Source organism: Sapajus apella, unplaced genomic scaffold (genome assembly GCF_009761245.1).
Source record: "Sapajus apella isolate SASKATOON/1434 unplaced genomic scaffold, GSC_monkey_1.0 scaffold123, whole genome shotgun sequence".
NCBI lineage: Eukaryota > Metazoa > Chordata > Mammalia > Primates > Cebidae > Sapajus > Sapajus apella.
Genome location: NW_022437063.1, coordinates 4,157,365 through 4,171,933, shown reverse-complemented (window position 1 = coordinate 4,171,933; position 14,569 = coordinate 4,157,365). Strand labels below are relative to the sequence as shown.

General features: G+C 43.8%; 1 protein-coding gene across 6 annotated transcripts in view; it reads right to left on the bottom strand.

Annotated features, from left to right (window-relative positions):
• The window catches only part of TBC1D22A (TBC1 domain family member 22A), a 384,809-nt gene that overhangs the window by 91,517 nt on the left and 278,723 nt on the right, over nt 1–14,569 (bottom strand). The window lies entirely within an intron of this gene.

Genomic DNA, 14,569 nt, shown 5'->3' with positions numbered 1-14,569 from the left:
TCAGCTCTTCCTCTCCTGTGCTCCACGTGTGTCTCCCAGAAGAGGGCTGGGCTACAGTGACCAAGGGACACGTCTCGATGTCACAGTCAATTGATATCCTACACATTCTACTACATTCTTTATTCTAACTGGCATGCTTCAGACGCTTCATCTAGGCACATGCGTTTAACTGTTAACATCATAGTTCAGTCTGCTTTGCACCGCCCATTCGTCAGTGCACACGTACGTGTGGGCAGACGGGAAGCGCAGTGCATGGATGCAGACGGCAGCGTGATTTCTTCTAAAAAGTCCGGCTATTCGCCCATCTCTGGAGTCCCAGTGAACAAATGCTCATTTGACCATAAAACCGTATTATTTGAATCCTTGGCCCTTTTTTTTCTATTTGATAATTCACACACTGATAAGAAAGAATTAAGGTTCTCTATTACAACTGTAATCTTTCTATCAGATTTTGGCTGTTTTCTTATCTTGAGGACTTATGACAGATCTATTTAATATTGTTTTACTACAATAAAATGACTCTGTGTAATTAACTTCAAGCAATTTTCCTCAGTCATTTTTGATCTGAATACTATCACTCCTATTTTGCCTGTAGCCTAAGTTTGATTGGGAGAGCCATGCCCCGCATTTTACTTCTAACCCCTCCATGCCTAAGAATAAATAATGAGATGGAAAGTTCAAGCAAAAATTGGCAACTCTAAGGTTGTATGAATAAACTATTTGTCTAATCCACAGATAAAGGAGTATTTTTCGTGCTCTATGTTACTTTCTGGAAAAACTTAATTCATGATCAATGAAAAACTCTGATATTTTGATATTTTTAAATTGTTTAAATACTGAGTTAATATCAACTTATTTATGAGACAGAATCTTGTCCTATCACCCAGGCTGGAGTCCAGTGACACGATCTCGGCTCACTGCAACCTCTGCCTCCTGCGTTCAAACAATTCTCATGCCTCGGGGTAACTGGAATTACAGGCACATGCCACCACAACGGGCTAATTTTTGTATTTTTAGTAGAGACGGAGTTTTGTCATGTTGGCCAGGGTGGTCTCGAACTCCTGACTTTCAGGTTATCTGCCTGCCTTGGCCTCTCAAAGTCTTGGGATTATAGGTGTGAGCCACCACACCTGTCCCCAAAATATTTTCTTAGTATAAAAGTGAGAGAATGGCAGTAGAACCAGAACCTTCGAGTTACCATCTACTGTTTAAGGAGAAAATGAACCTCTGGACTGTAAATTTCCCTGAGGCCAGCCATTTCCATGACATTCTCATCCTTTCACGGTAAACACTGTCCTAAATTATACATTTATCATTTCCTCAATTTTCTCTATCTTTGTACCACATTGTTTCCTTCTGGTTTTGAATATTAGATGAGGATAAGCATAAGCTATGTATTCACCAGGGACTTTGCATACATTCACATTACTTCACGGAGCTGCAGACCATTATTAATTTTCATTTCCCTGACAACACTCCACAGTTGATCCATTCTGCTGAATATTTAGTTTTTGCTCCTTTCTTGCTATTAAAAGTCAGAGCTGCTGGAATCTGCGTGCACATTTTCACGAGTCCCTCCAGCACCGTGACTCTCATAACTGTGTTCCCCAGAACCACCTGGAGGGCTTGTGAGGCGCAGACTGCTGGGCTCCACCTCCTACATCTTTGATTCGGCAGATCATTCAGGAACAAGACCCACGAATCTGCATTTTTTATTTTACTGTACTTTAAGTTCTGGGGTACATGTGCAGATCTTGCGGGACTGTTGCAGAGGTACACACATGCCATGTGTGTCTCCATCCTCCCCGTCACATACATCAGGAATTTCTCCCAGTGTTATCCCTCCCCAACCTCCCTGGCCCCCCGCTGTCCCTCCCCTAACATACCCCAGTGTGTGATGCTCCCCTCCCTGTGCCCACGTATTCTCATTGATCAACACCCGCCTATGAGTGAGAACATGTGGTGTTTGGTTTTCTGTTCTTGTGTCAATTTGCTGAGAATGATGGTTTCTATCTTCATCCATGTCCCTATAAAGGACACAAACTCATCATTTTTTAATGGCTGCATAGTATTCCATGGGGTGTATGTGCCACATTTTCTTTGTCCAATATATCATTGATGGGCATTTGGGTTGGTTCCAGGTGTTCCCTGGTGATGCAGATGCTGCTGGTCCAGGGTCACCCCTGGAGAATCACTGCTCTCAAGCAGCACCCCGGAAGGAATGCTGCAATGATAGGAATGTTTGTGTCCGTGCTGCCAATCCTGTAGCTGCCGGCCACAGATGGGTCTGGAGTATCTGAACTGTGATGAGAGTGACCGAGAAATGTAATGTTTCAATCTATTCATTTAAACAACTGCACTTGGCTAGTGGCCACCCTTCTGGACAGTGCAGCTCTCTCTGCATATTACCTAGGAGTGGAATACCTGGAAAGTAGAGAATGCACCTCCTCAACTCTCCCAGGTGAAGCCAAATTCCTTTCTGCAGTTGATTATAACAGCATACACTGGCAAATCTAAATACTATCACTCCTATTTTGCCTCTTAATAAAAGTTTGTAAATTTTATTCTGGTGGGCATGCGGCTGTATCTCACTGGGGTTTTCATTTGAACTCCCTTGATGACTAATGTTGAGTACTTCTTCAAGTGTTTATTGGCCGTCTGAATATCCTCCCTGCCTCCCTAAGGTAATAATTTATCTTTCACCCTTAAGCAGAGGGTCTGCCAAAGCCTCGCTCACAGACAGATTCAGCACAGGGGTAAGGAGTCTTCTCTGGGGCTGGACAGGGGTTGCTCCCGATGCAGCCTCGCCTGAGGACCGAGCCCTCTCTGGGCTCCTTTCTTCAGAGAGTTCTCGCGTCAGTCTCACACGTGGGGTGAACCGTGGCCATTTCCTTTTGTCCCGAGGACTTGAGGTGGTCTCACACATGGAAGCTCAAGCTAACCAGATTTGGAAAACGTCATCAGGAGGCCACTTACTTTGGGTTCACGTTTTGACTCGTGTGTGTATGTGTGACTTCTAAATATTTCTAGATTTCAACATTGTAAATGATGTTAATAGCTTTTTCTGGTGTATAACTTAAAATACAGAGATCTGAGCATACTATTTGCTGAGTTTTGCTAGCTGAATATACCAGTGGAATCCACATCCCTCTCAAGGTACCTAACGTGTCCTGCCAGCGATCCCGCACGGCCACTGCTAAGCACAGGAAAACACTGTTTTGATTTCTATTACTGTTGATTAGTTTTGTCAGTTCCAGAACTTCACGTAAGTGAAATCAGGCAGTATGTTCTCTCTTGCAATATTCTCTTGCTGGTTAAAATGTTTTTGAGATTCATCCACGTTGTCAATGAACAGCACTGCTCTGTATGAATTTGTTTATCCATTCCCTTGCTGAAAGATATTTGAATTGTTCCCAGTTTTAGGCTAATATGAATAAAGCTGCTATCAACATTCTTGTACAAGTACTTTTTTGTGGACATAAATGTTCAGTTCTCCTGTAAATGCCTAGGAATGGAGTTGCTTGAATCACAGATTAGGTGTATGTTTAGTTTTGTAAGAAACTGCCAGTTTTCCAAAGTGGTAGTACCACTTAACATTCCCATCAGCAGTGCCTGGAGATTCTGGCTGAGTCACATACGGGTCAGCATTCAGTGTTGTCAATTCTTTTATTTTTAACCATTCTGGTGGGCATGCAGTAGTATCTCATTTGTGGTTTTAATCTGAATTTCCTTGATGACTAATAATGTTGAGTACTTATTATTTTGAGATGGAATCTCACTCTGTTGCCCAGGCTGGAGTGCAATGACACGATCTTGGCTCACTGCAACCTCCGCCTCCCAGGTTCAAGCAATTCTCCTGCCTCAGCCTCCTGAGTAGCTGGGACTACAGGCATGTGCCACCATGCCTGGCTACTTTTTCTTATTTTTAGTAGAGACGGGGTTTCACCATGTTAGCCAGGATGGTCTCAATCTCCTGACCTTGTGATCCACCCACCTCAACCTCCCAAAGTGCTGGGATTACAGACATAAGCCACCACACACCCGGCTGACAATTAATATTTTAACAGTGTTAAGTCTTTGTATTCACTAAACATGGTACAGCTCACCATATGTTTAGATCGTTTCTGTTTCTCTCAACACTGTCTTACAGTTTTTAGTGTAAAGATCTTGAATAGTTTTAAATTTATCCCTAAGTGTTTTTAGGATTTTTAATGTTGTTATAAATGATATCAGTTTCTAAATTTTATTTCCAATTGTTTATTGCTAATGTACAGAAAGACATTTGAGTTTTCTACATTGACCTTGTCTCCTGCATCCATTTTTTTTGGTAAATTGTTAATTTTTTTCGATCTGTGTGATCCAAAGAACAACCGAGCTTTTTCCTTGTAGTCCTCATGTTTCTATCTGTGTGATCCAAAGGACAACTGAGCTTTTTCCTTGTAGACCTCATGCTTTTATTTCACTCTGGTGACTGAGGGCCCTGGCTACATTCCCCAGCAGAACACTGAATGCAAGCGGTAAGAGCGGAATTCTTGCCTTGTTCTCACCTTAGGGGAAAGCACTTGATGATGTCACCACTAGTTATGATGTAAGATGTGAGATTCTAGGAATGTCTTTCAACACTGAGGAAGTGTCCTTCTCCTCCTGGTTTGAGAGTCTCTACCATGGAGGGGGTGCTAAATTTTTTCAAACGCTACTTCTGCATCTATTGACATGGTCATATGGTTCTCTCCTTTATTCTGTTAATGTGGTCAGTCACGCTGGTTGATTTTGGAAGGTTAAAGCAACTTTGCAAGCCTGGGATAAATGCCACTTAGTTATGATGTACTGTCATTTTTGTATGTTACTTGATATAACTTGCTAATGCTTCATCAAGGATTTTTGCATCTATGTAAGTGAAAGATGGTGATTTCCCATTTTCTTATAATGTCTTTTTCTCATCTTGGTAGCTGAGTTATGCTTGCATAAAGCTTGATCATTTGTATACTTCATGGAATTTGACCGTTTTATCTTGGTTGTTAAGATCATTACTATAAAGTTGTTAATACTATCATCTTTTTAATCTTTGTGGGGTCTGTAGTGATGGCCCTTCTTTTATTGATGATATTGTAATATTTTTTCCTCTCTCTTTTCATGGAATAGGCTAGCTAGAGATGTTTCAATCTGATTGAGTTTTTTATTTTGTTGATCTCCATCATTTGCCCATTTTCTTTTTCATTGATTTCTGCCCTTTTCATTTTTATTTCCTTCCCTCTACTTCCTTTGGGTTTAATTTCCTCTTCCTTTACTAGCTTCTGAAGGTGAAAACTAAAACTCCTGATTCTAAGTCCTTCTTTTCATATATGTATATATATATATTCCCCCCACAGGTATATGGTTAGATCCCCAAGCACTGCTTTAGCTATAAGCCAACAAATTCAAAGCTTACATTTTTATAATCCAGTTAAAAAATTTTCTCTTTTCCCTTTACTTCTTTGAATGGAGGATTATTTAAAAGCATGCTGCTTAATTGTCAAAACTTTCAGATTTTTATCTTTCTGATTTCTAACTTAATTCTATTAGAGTTAAATAACAGACATCACATAACTTCGATCTGTTAAAATGTTTAGACTTGTCTTATGGCCCAGGAAATCTTGGTGATTCGTTACTGAGTACTTGCAAAGACTGCTGCTGTACCTGCAGTTGTTAAATGTAGAATCCTATAAACATCAATGAGATCAAGCAAGCTACTTGACAATTTTATTAAATTGGATATATTTTCACTGATTTTTGGTCTATTCGTGCCATGACTGAGAAACAAAGATCTCTGGTTAAAACTAGTTTATCTACGCCCTTCAAGTCTGTCCATTGTGCTTCATGTAATTAGAAGTCATGGTAACACATTTAGGGTACTTTACACATTTTTGGTTAACAGACCTTTTATCGTTAAAAAAAAGAAGTCCTTCTTTAGCTGAGGTAGGATGCCAAGGTGTGTCTTATAGTCTTCCTAATCTGATATTAATGTAGCCACCCTTCCATGGACTAGTATTTGCATCAGACATTTTAAAAATCATTCTTCCTATCTGTGTTATTATATTTAAAGTGCTTCATCTGCAAACAGCTTATAGCTGGGTCTTGCTTACCTATTCACTCTTGCAATCTCAGTCTTTTTCTTTTTCTTTTTTTTTTTTTTTTTGAGGCGGAGTCTCAGTCTGTTGCCAGGCTGGAGTACAGTGGCACAATCTCGGGTTACTGTAACCTCCACCTCCCAGGTTCAAGCAATTCATCTGCCTCAGTCTCCCAAGGAGCTGGGACTACAGGCATGCACAACCATACCTGGCTAATTTGTTGTATTTTAGTAGAGAGGAGGTTTCACCATGTTGGCCAGGATGGTCTTGATCTCCTGACCTTGTGATCCACCAGCCTTGGCCTCCCAAAGTGCTGGGATTACAGGCGTGAGCCACGTGCCCGGCCCCAATCTCAGTCTTTTAATTGAAGTATTTAATCCATTTACATCTAACGTAACTGTGGATATGACTAAGTGTAATCATTACTATCTTGCTATTGCTTTTCATGTTCTCTTCTGTGCTCCGCTTTTTTCCTACACATCCAGCCCTCTTTTGGATCAATCAAATAACTTGCAGTACTCCATTTTATCTTGTCTACAAGGATTTTACACCTATGTTTTATTTTGCCAGTGGTTGCTCTAGGGTTTACAGGACATAGCCTTACCTCACCTGAGTTTATCTTATTTTACACCACTTAAATATAAGAACCTTGTAAGAGTTTACTTCCATTTACTCCTTTCCTGTGCTATTACAAACATTTTTCTAGCATTTTTATTTGTTTTCAATGGGCAGGTGGCTATTTTACTGACCTATTAGAAATGAAACTTCAATTTTTCTTTATTAAGATGTCTGCCCCACACCCTCACTTACCCACTCAATAATAACAAGTCCTAAGCCATGTAAAATAGCTCTCTCTTGTTTCTATATATACAGAGTGTTTAGAGAGGGCAAAGAGGGAGGCTCTGCACAGCTGAGGTCACTGTAGCTGAGGGCTCTGTAAACGGATGGAATCAGTTCACGTCCTTCTGTAAGCCTTTCCACCCCAATACTCTCTATCATAATACAGCAGCTCCCAAGGAAAAGACAGTCTCCGTGGGAGCATTCCCACCATGTGATAGACTTCAGATGAATGTAAGGAAAGCCTTTTTTTTTTTTTTGGAGACAGGGGTCTTGCTCTGTCACCCAGGCTAGAGTGCAATGGTGTGATCTTGGCTCACTGCAACCTCTGCCTGAGTAGCTGGGACTACAGGCATGTGCCACCACGCCAGGCTAATTTTTGTATTTTTAGTAGAGACGGGGTTTCGCCATGTTGGCCAGGATGGTCTCAATCTCCTGACCTCATGAGCTGCCCACCTCAGCCTCCCAAAGTACTGGGATTACAGGCGTGAGCCACCACGCCTGGCCCCATTTTCTTTTTTAAAACAAAAATCTTATGGTATAGATTGAAACATACTCACGTCCCTTCAGGGAGAGAGGTGATATAAAGACCAAGGGCAGAGGGAAGAGGAGCGAGCTCACAGCCAGGAGAGCAGGCTGCTCCCTGTTTTTCTCCATGGCACCGCCACTTACTTTTACCAAGTGATACCCATACCCTGCTCATCCAGAAAACCTGAATTCACACCTTTACCCCGTCAAGGGTGTCTGCAGGGTCAAACAAAGCGACTCCGTGGACAGGCCTGGCATGGAGATCCAGAACACTGCTGTAACAGATGGACATGGATGGCCAAGGTCTATAAATTTCAAGCGCTAAATACAAGACGCTGCTGGGAGAGGCAAGGAGACACTGAGACAAACATTCCAAGGAAGAGTGCAAACGGGAGAGGCAGGAAAAAAACGTGCGGTACTTCTGTGTGCATAATGTGTGCCGTGCCAAGTTCTGTGCAAATTCTTTTAACCTTTTCCAATCACGGCACACGGGCATTACTATCCCATTTTAAAAATGAAGACACAGGCTCGGGAAAATAAGCCACAAAATGAGCTTTATCCCAGAAAGCCTTCTCTGACCCCTCAGACGAAGCCGAATGGCCCTGCTCACTGCTCCCGTGGCTCCCGTCCTTCTGCCACCACAGCCCTCAGCGCTCTGCAGTGTTAGCTGCCTCTTTACTTGTCTCACTCCCCACCAGAGTGTGCGCACCTCCCTGCTGGGCTCCCAACTTAAAACAGCTCCAGGCACAGAAAAGGAGCTCCATAAATACTCAATGTGTAACTAAAGATCACCAGGCATAGAGCTGGAACTCGAACACAGACCTGTCAGACCCCTCAGGAGAACAGAAGCAATAAAAAAAGAAACCACTTCCAATAGGCAGGAGGGCTTGCTGCCAGGCCTTGGGGAAAGGTAAGAACTGCAGACAACTCTGGAGCCACAGCAACCTGGGATCGCAGATTAAAGAGACAAACTGCCCTTAGCCACAAGTAACTCACATTCCAAGCCAGAACTTATGCACTGGTGAAGACTGAGTCCCCAGAAAAAGTCCACACTCACCAGGGAAAAAGAGGGAAAGAGGAGAAGATATCTAGGCAGAGGAGACAGTATGTTCAAGAGTAATGAATGCACACAGAGGGTTGGGGAATGGCCAGTGGAATGATGTGGCCAAGTCTCCCAGCTTCTAACCCAGATACCCATTCTCCCCTTCTTCTTCAATAAGAGAATCCACAATTTTTAGCTGGGCCACTGGCACCCGGAACAAGTGGTCATGTGCCTGGTCTCCTTTTCAGCTAAGTACAGCCATGTGATTATGTTTCAGTCGATAACATGCAGGCAGAAGCACAGGCAATATTCAGGAAGCATTTTTCAGTGAAGGAGGCATGATGCCCTTCTTTACCACTTCCTCTTTCCTGCTAGCTGGGATGCTGGCATGATGGCTAGAACTCAAGCTACTCTTATGGACTATGAGGCAGCACATTAAGAAGATCAGGGCATCAAGATGGGTGCCATCAATGATCTTAGAGTGCCACAGATCCCCACTTTTATACTCTACTCTGTGACAGGGAGATGATATATTAACTTTTTTTTTTTTTTCATCTGTCACATGCAGCCAAAGCAAACTGAACTAATACAAATGGAGAGATGAATAATGAAGGTCAGGGAGGAGAATGAACAAGAAACATGGGAGGGAGAACAAGTGGAAGGAAATGCAGGAGATAAATCTGTCCTCACAGTTTCCCTGACCTGCAAGACTCCAGCCCCTCAGGGACCTGGAAGTGGTCTGTCCAAATTCTGTTCTGTCGGTTCTTACCAGGTATTAATAAATACCTAATCACCTAAACAATTACTGTTCAATTATTTAAAAGCACACTTAAAAAATTTCCAAATGCAGGGGATTTGGTATTGTTGTTCTCTTTGTATTACTGGTTTCTATTTTAAATGCACCATGGTAAAACATATACATATATATCAGTCTCAATTTGCTGGAATTTGTTGAGACTTGTTGTGGCCTTCGGTGTGCTCAATTTTTACAAACGCTTCATGTTATTCTCTGTTTTTAGGTGCAGACTTCTATATACAACCATTCAGTTAAGCTTGTTTATGTACTGTTGTAATCTTCTGTGCCTTCTCACTTTTTGCTGTTTGTTGGCTTAACATATCAACTGATAAGAAAGGCAAGATAAAATCTACCACAATGATTACAAATTTGTCAACCTATCCTTGCAATTCTGGCAATGTTTACTTAACACACTGTAAGGCAAGGCATCTTAGGTGCACGTACATTCAGAACTGCCATATATCCCTAGTGACTTAATTATTTTACCATCGTATAGAGATCTCCGAACAGAAATACTTTTTGCCTTAAAATCTGTTTTGTCTGATATCAGTGTAGGTACTGCAACTTTCTTTAGTTATGATTTTCCTCTGTATTTCTTTCCATTTATAAAATTCAAAACTTTGTGTCCTTATATTTGTGTCAATCATGAATACCACATAGTTGATTTCATAGTTAAAAGACAGTGATTCCTGAAATGAACAAGAAATTCCTGAAATTTCCTGAAATCACTGTCTTTTAACTGGCAAATTTGGGCCATTTACATTTATTTATATAATATTCAATATTTATTTGAAATATCATATTAATGATTTTTAGTTGCACTGTTTTTTAAAAAATATTTCTCATTTTATGCTTCTGTTGTACTGATCAAGGTTTTCTTCCTCTCCCTTTTTCCCTCTACTAATTTAGAAGTTGTATATTCCATTTCTATGCATTTCATGGTCACCCTTTAACACTGAGAGATGGGATTTCTCCATGTGCCCAGGACGGTCTTAAACTCCTGGCCTCAAGCAATCCTACCGCGTTGGCCTCCTGAGTTGCTGGGATTATAGGCATGGGCCCCCTCACCCGGCTAAAAGTCTGTTTTTGTTGTTCCATCAGCATCTCTGGGAGTTCTGAGGATCAGGTGACAGTTGATACTAAAAGCTCAGCACCCTACAAAGCCTCCCCAACACACACAAGGAGCAAAGCAGGGATCTATGTCCCTGCCAACCCTGGCTTAGCACTTTGGTTCTCTATTGCACCCCTTTGTTTAATCTGTTAACCCAGAAGGTCTGGGCCTAACCCAGAGTAGATGCTCACAAGAACACTGATGAATGAGGCTGGATGAAAAGGACCCTCACAGCGAGGCTGCGGCATGCAGACTTGATCTGATGGGCAATGGAGGTGCCAGCGAAGACAGACAGGCAGGAAAGCGGCAGGATGGCTCTCAAGATGACATGGAGCTTCTGTCCCTCATGGAACTGACACAACAGAATTCGGACAGCATCACTCCCAGGTCCCCGAGGGGCTGCCTCTCAAAAAGCACTCCAAAAGAGCTCACATGAAATTGTACAAAGAGGGGGCATTAGGCTGTGTGCATCTGTGTTTCTCAACCTGCACAAAAAAGTGCATTATTCACTTAAGCGTATGTGGCTCAGGAACAATGAGGGACACCTTTCCTAAATAAGCCTATTTCTCTCCAGAGAAAAGGTTTTGAAGTTGCCTGGGAAGAGTTAAGACTCAGAATTAACAAAGTGCCTGCTTCCAGCACCTCCTGAGTTGTCATGGAGACATTTCCAACTGGAAGTCATTGATACAGAGCAGTCCTTTCCCCTCAGTTCTCCTAATAGACGTGTTGATACGCATTAGGGAAACAAGGGAGTCTGCAGGGGCCAATGCGGGCGACCCCAGCCAGCAGCTCTGTCGGTCGCCATTTAAGCCATAATCTGGCTTGGATTCCTAGCCTGGGAGGCGCTCGGGACTAAGACACGCACCGTCCACATCATCACTTCATTGCCTATGAGTGAAAACAAGAGTCAGGGTGTTAAGTTTGAATCATATACTTTGTGGGTTTGTTTGTTTGTTGTTTTTTATTGTTTGTTTGAGACAGTGTCTGTCACCCAGGCTAGAGTACAGTGGTGCGATCATAGTTCACTGCAGCCTCAACCTCTGAGTCCTAAATGATCCTCCCAACTCAGCCTCCCGAGTAGCTGGGAGCAGAGATGTATGCCAACACACCCAGCTAATTTTTGTAGAGACCATGTCTTGCTATGTTATGCCCAGGCTGGGCTCAAACTCCTAGACTCAAGTGATCTGCCCTCCTTGACCTCCCAAAGAGCTGAGATTACAGGTGTGAGCTATGGTGTCCAGCCTGAATCACAGCCTATTATCTTTTTTAAAAACTTCCCATGGGGTGGTGTCTTCAAGGCCTGCTGAGGAATAAAGGGCTGCTTGCCCATGCATTAACTACACCCCGCCTTCCGTAGGGAATGAGCGTCTGGTCTGATTTGTAAATCCGTTGCCCTCCCTGCCACCTGTGCTGGGGCCTGGCCGTCAGGCCCTGCTTCTGCTACGAGCACTGTCAGAGTGGGGATGTCCCAGACCCAGCAATCAGAGCCCATGTGGTTTTCTGTGCTTTTTTTACATTTTCATTTCTAATGATTATGGGTACACGCAATCGTCATATATATTTATGAGGTTTCATGGTTCTTCCCACAGCCTCGGCATGCTGGTGGAGCTCTGTGGAAGGTACCCTAAAGAGGCTTCTGATGCCAGCTGTGGGGTTCAGTCTCCCTCCGCGGCGCTCCAAAGAGGGATGGCTGCTCACTGAATTCTACAAAGGCGTAGCGTCACTTTGTTAATAAAACCACCAGCAGCATGAAATAGATTCTGTGCTTCAATACTTGGAATAAAAATCGTTGCTTTCCACAGCCTAGAACAACATTATGTGGATGTGGTTTCCACAAAGTATATGATTCCCTCTTTCCTCATGAGTTTTCTGGGTTACATATATTTCTTCACCACGTCTGCACTTTTGCTTCAACAGTTAGAAGAGTCTTTCAGTATCATTTTTCCTGGAATAATTTGTTATCCATCATTTTTATGGCAGTATTAAATTTTAAGAAGGAATTGAGAGGGATAGGAAATCTACTGCATATTCCAGCCCCAAAAGAAAGCCTTTAATACATTTAGAACTTTTCAGTTTTACATTCAAATCTGACCTCAGAACCAAAAAGCTGCCTAGAGCCAGCCATCCTTCAAGTAGGAGTGTGGGGCCGGTCACCCACTTGTCTGCAGCTAGGCAAGAGGCTCCACACGGGCCCTCAGCAGACAGGCAAGGCAGATCTGATGAACCAGACCAAGACATGTACTGCCAAGAGGCACAGCCTCCAAGGCCAGGGGACAGGTTCTCATGGTCTCCACCCACACAGAGGCCTGGCGGATATTCACAAGTGTGCCCTACAGGACACCAAGTAAATCAGATCAGGGTGCCACCATGTAGCTATCCAGCTCTTAGCAGCTTGCCAGCATGCCAGGCCCCCCTGTACAGGGCGTGGGGTGCAGAGCCAAGTCAGCCACCATCCTGGGTGTCTGCAACAGTGGCCCTGGGTAACGGCAGGGGTGTCGCCAAGTGCATAAGGCACAGAGAGACGGAGCCCTGCATCTCAACCATAACATGCGGGCTCTCAAAGGCACGCCACTGCACTGATAAAACTTGGTACTCCGCTGCTGGCCAAACGCAGGACCAGGCACCACACTGCTGGAAAGCACAGAAGACTGTGACAAGAAGCAGGACAGGCACATGTTAAGAATCACACAGCTGCTTGGTGCTGAAGAGATGGTGAAGGAGTCAGAGTGGCCCCAAAGGGGAAGCTGCGGCCTGGACAAGTGGGGACTGAGCTTCAGTCCCAATTCTGCCACCTGCCAGCTGGGCCTACACCCCCGGAGCGCAGCCTCTCCAGGCTCTGCCCCTCTCCTCTTTTCCTCCTAATTTGCAGAGAAGCCCACCAGCTTCCCGGTCGTGCCTTGCTTCGGAGGCCTTACCCTTCTGAGCACACTGAGAGGGCTGCAGCAGAAAACCACCATCTCTGAGAATCCGTGACAATCCAAACCACCTTAGAAATGTGAAGCTTTCTGTACCAATGCTCTTAGAGACCGGGGAACACAGGCCTGCTTCCAGCATTAAGCCAAGTGTGAAATCTGCAATATAAAAAGGCAGTGGGTCTCAGGAGAGGCCACGGCTGAGCCCAGCCAAACATACCACATGTTTTATCATCACAACCCAGGGTGATTCACAAGAAGAAATCGTCTCTCCACTTCAAGAATAACAAGATTGATGTCTGCATCATATTGACTCTCTGGACTCAGAAATTCAAATGAGGAAATAACTTTTATTTATTAGGGCTGGCTCGTTTCTTTTCCTCTTTCCCAGAACCACAACATACCACAGCCATAAAGCATTAGCAAGTGTTTCTGGATTGACAGATTAAACCACAGGATGATTAATGGACAGGGTCTCGTTTAAAAGGAAAGAATGGACGTGGCAGCACTGGCTCCTTCCCGCCGGCCCCTAGTGAACGGTTTCCCGTTTTAACTTGGATTATAAAAGCAAAGAGCCTAAAATCGGGAGCCCACCCCAGAAAGTGCTTGCGCTGCCACAGAGGCTGACTAGCTGGGGTGGCCGGAAGGCAAAGCGGGGAGGAGGGGCCTGCACTGCCACCAAAAAGAGAGTCACTCCCGCAGCTCCCAGGAGGGTCTGACTGCTGACCCGTCTGCACGCCTCCCAGGCACAAAACCTCTTTCCCTTGCTGCAGCGTGGGCTGTAAGGCAAGTATCTGACCATGCTCCCGTGCAAGCTCCTGGGAGGGTTAAACAAGCTAACACGTGCGGACTGTGTATGACAATGACGGGCACTTATGGGCTCTTAATACATGGAAATTACTCTGGTTTTTATTTTTTCTCCAGTAGTATGGGAGGTTGGTTACTAAAATTACTTTTCAGTTGCCTGTTAAAAAGAAATCAGTGTAGGTATGGTGTAAAATGTATTTCCAGCTAAGCCTATCACTTTAAGTTCAATAATCCTATGAAATGTTTACACTCTTAGGTTTGCAGAAATGGAATTACTGGGCCATCTACCTATATTCAAAATAACAGGGAAACAGGAAACGAATTAAAGGAACAGCGCTGGAACGCTCAGCTCAGCTCTGCCCCATCCAAGCAACGGGGAACCGCGCGGAACGCTCAGCTCAGCTCTGCCCCATCCAAGCAACGGGGAAC